Here is a 4,090-nt window from a genome sequence, read left to right on the forward strand (position 1 = left end):
GTGACTAGTAATGTAAAAAATATGTCATGGGTTGGTGCTTGGTGCTTTGCTGCTATAAAAGCAAACCCTTTACAATGAAAGCCCCTTTGCTGCTATAAAAGCCTCCACTCTTCTGGGAAGGCTTTCCACTCGAACATTGAGGTGGCGACTTGCTTCCATTCAGCCACGAGCATTAGTGAGGTCCAGCACTGATGTCTGATTTGGCCTGGTGTAACAGTCTTCCTTCCGTCCCTCTCCTCGCCCCAACCTGGGCTTGAACCAGGGATCCTCTACACACATCAACAACTGACACCCTCGAAGCATCGTTACCTATCGCTCCACAAACTCCATGGGGAAACAACTACTTCAAGGTCTCAGAGCGCGTGACGTCACCAATCGAAACGCTATTAGCACACACCCTGCTAACTAGCTAGCCATTTCACACCGGTTACACTGGCTCGCAGTCGGCTTTCCAATTCATCCCAATGAGGTTGAGGTCAGGGATCTGTGCAGGCCAGACAAGATCTTCCACAGTGATCTTGACAAACCATTTCTTTTTGGACCTTGCTTTGTGCACGGGGGCATTGTCATGCCGAAACAGGAAAGGGCCTTCCCCAAACTGTTGCCACAAAGTTGGAAGCACAGAATCGTCTAGAACAGTTGTTCCCAAACGTTTTATTGTTCTATAGTTCTGTAACCCCCTCTAGCACTCTCAAGTATTTGTTTGCCATCATTGTAAGCCTGTCACACACACTATACGATACATTTATTAAACCAAAGAATTAGTGTGTTTTTGTCACAACCCAGCTCGTGGGAAGTGACCAAGAGCTCTTATAGGACCAGGGCACAAATAATAATAATCAATAATTTTGCTCTTTATTTAGCCATATTACATATAAAACCTTATTTGATCATCAAACATTGTGAATAAGTCACCACAGGTTAATGAGAAGGGTGTGCTTGAAATGATGCACATTACTCTGCAATGTTGGGTTGTATTGGAGAGTCTGTCTTCAATTATGTTCCACATACAGTCTGTGCCTGTATTTAGTTTTCATGCTAGTGAGAGCCGAAAAGCCACTCTCCCATAGGTACATGGTTGCAAAGGGAATCAGTGTCTTAACAGCACAATTTGCCAAGGCAGGATACTCTGAGCACAGCCCTATCCAGAAATCTGGCAGTAACTTCTGATTAAATTAAATTTTCACAGAACCGCTTGTTGCAATTTCGATGAGTCTCTCTTGTTCAGATATGGGTAAGTGGACTGGAGGCAGGGCATGAAAGGGATAACAAATCCAGTTGTTTATGTCGTCCGTTTCAGGAAAGTACCTGTGTAATTGCACACCCAGCTGACTCAGGTGCTTCGCTATATCACATTTTACATTGTCCGTAAGCTTGAGTTAATTTGCACTTCCACCACTTCAATACTTTGCCCCTTGATAACGAGCGCACTTCTGTATGTTGTAAAAGCGTTACATGGTCGCTGCCCATATCATTGCATAATGCAGAAAATACACAAGAGTTCTGGGGCCTTGCTTTAACAAAGTTAACCATTTTCACTGTCGTGTACAAAACGTTTTTCAAGCTGTCAGGCATTCCCAAGTGGTGTCGGGAGTAACTGCTTGCACACGCGTTACCACTCCACTAAGTCTCCCTGTCATGGCTTTTGCGCCATCAGTACAGATACCAACACATCTTGACCACCAAAGTCCATTTGATGTCACAAACCTGTCCAGTACTTTAAAAATATCCTCTCATGTTGTCATGGTTTCCAGTGGTTTGCGGAAGAGAATGTCTTCCTTAATTGACCCCCCATAAACGTAACAGACATATACGAGGACCTGTGCCAGGCCTGTACCAGGACCTGTGCCAGGCCATTTCTGTTGACTCATCCAGCTGTAGCGCATATAATTCACTGGCTTGTATGCAAAGCAGTTATTGTTTCAAAACATCTCCTGCCATGTCACTGATGCATCGTGAAACATTGTCGTTTGATGAAGGCATTGTCTGTATAGTTTTTTGGGCCTTTTCCCCCAGCATTGTCATAACCGCGGCAGCAGGAAGAATGAATTCCTCCACAATATGGGGCTTGCCTGTCCTAGCCACTCTGTAGCTCACCATATAAGATGCTTCTAGCCCCTTCTTATAAATGCATCTGTTGCTTTTACAGATGTCTTACTACTCGAAAGTAGTCTTTTTCTCACGCAAAAAACTCTGGGGGGGGTTGTTTTTAAAATGGTCATGTTTCATTTCTAAATGTCTGCGTAAGAGTGAAGGTTTCCCGTGAGAGAGTAATGGTTAATGTGATTGGATGTTAATTATTTGAATAGGCTACCTGTATTTGATATTGTGTTGTTATTTCGCTGAACACTAGATGGTTTAATACAATTTTTGGCAGTATAACGAGGCTACTCAGGCAAGAAAAAAACCTCACCCAAAGGTGTAGTCCCGTTGGAAAATATAAATGTACTGTGTGAAAATGTGAAGATAAACATTAATTTTTAAAAATGTGAATCACATTTTTATTTGGCGTACCCCCGACAGCATTGCGCATACCCCAGTTTGGGAATAGCTGGTCTAGAATGTCATTTTATGCTGTAGCGTTAAGATTTTCCTTCACTGTAACTAAGTGGTCTAGCCCGAACCATGAAAAACAGCCCTAGACCATTATTCCTCCTCCATCCAACTTTGCAGTTAGCACTATACATTCGGGCAGGTAGTGTTCTCCCGGCATCCGCTAAACCCAGATTTGTCCAGATTTGTCGGTTGGACTGCCAGATGAAGTGTGATTCATCACTCCAGAGAACGCATTTCCACTGCACCAGAGTCCAATGGTGGTGAGCTTTACACTACTTCAGCCAACGCTTGGCATTGCGCATGGTGCTCTTAGGCTTGTGTGCGGCTGCTTGGCCATGGAAACCCATTTCATGAAGCTCCCGACGAACAGTTATTGTGCTGACATTGAGGCAGTTTGGATTTCAGTAGCGACTGTTCCAGTAGAAGACAGACAATTTTTACACGCTAAGCGCATCAGCGGTCCCGTTCCGTTCTGTGAGCTTGCGTGGCCTACTGGCAGAGCTGTTGCTGCTCCAAGACATTTCCACTTCACAATAACAGCACTTACGGTTGACTGGGGCAGCTCTATCCTATGACGGTGCCACACTGAATGTCACTGAGCTCTTCAGTAAGGCCATTCTATTGCTAATGTTTTCCTATGGAGATTGCATGTCTGTCTGCTCGATTTTATACAACTGCCAGCAACAGGTGTGGCTGAAACAGCCGAATCTGCTAATTTGAAAATACACAAATACTTGTGTCTATATAGTGTTTGTTAAAAGTTATCATCTTCTAGCCTACTCTTCCTCATCAGGGGGGACCTACTGTAACACTCCTCATGGACCCTATTATCAGGTGTGTTCAAAAGCCGTCACCCAGTGGCTCCCCAGGAGGGGTTGGTAACTCCTGATGTAGGTTCAATGCAGAAGGAACAGAGTGGAGTCATTAATGGCTTACTGTCATTAATGGCTTACTGGGGCTCTCAGATATATTTGAGATTCTTCAAAGTCGCCACCCTTTGCCTTGATGACAGCTTTGCACACTCTTGGCATTCTCTCAACCAGATTCATGAGGTAGTCACCTGGAATAATTTTCAATGAACAGGTGTGCCTTGTTAAAAGTTCATTTGTGGACTTTCTTTCCTTCTTAATGCATTTGAGCCAATCAGTTGTGTTGTGACAAGGTGGGGGGTGCAGTCACAAAAAAACATCAAGCGCTATGATGAAACTGGCTCTCATGAGGACCACCACAGGAATGGAAGACCCAGAGTTACTTCTGCTGCAGAGGATAAGTGCTCAGCATATGTGAGAAGTCCTTCAAGACTGTTGGAAAAGCATTCCAGGTGAAGCTGGTTGAGAGAATGCCAAGAGTTTGCAAAGTTGTCATCAAGGCAAAGGGTGGCTACTTTGAAGAATCTCACATTGTGATTTGTTTAACACTTTTATGGTAACTAGATGATTCCATGTGTTATTCCAGTGTATTTCTGATCAATTTGATGTTATTTAAATGGACAAAAATGTGCTTTTCTTTAAAAAAATAAGAAAATATTTAAGTG

The sequence above is a fragment of the Oncorhynchus mykiss genome, chromosome 27 (assembly GCF_013265735.2).
Source record: "Oncorhynchus mykiss isolate Arlee chromosome 27, USDA_OmykA_1.1, whole genome shotgun sequence".
Classification (NCBI taxonomy): Eukaryota; Metazoa; Chordata; class Actinopteri; order Salmoniformes; family Salmonidae; genus Oncorhynchus; species Oncorhynchus mykiss.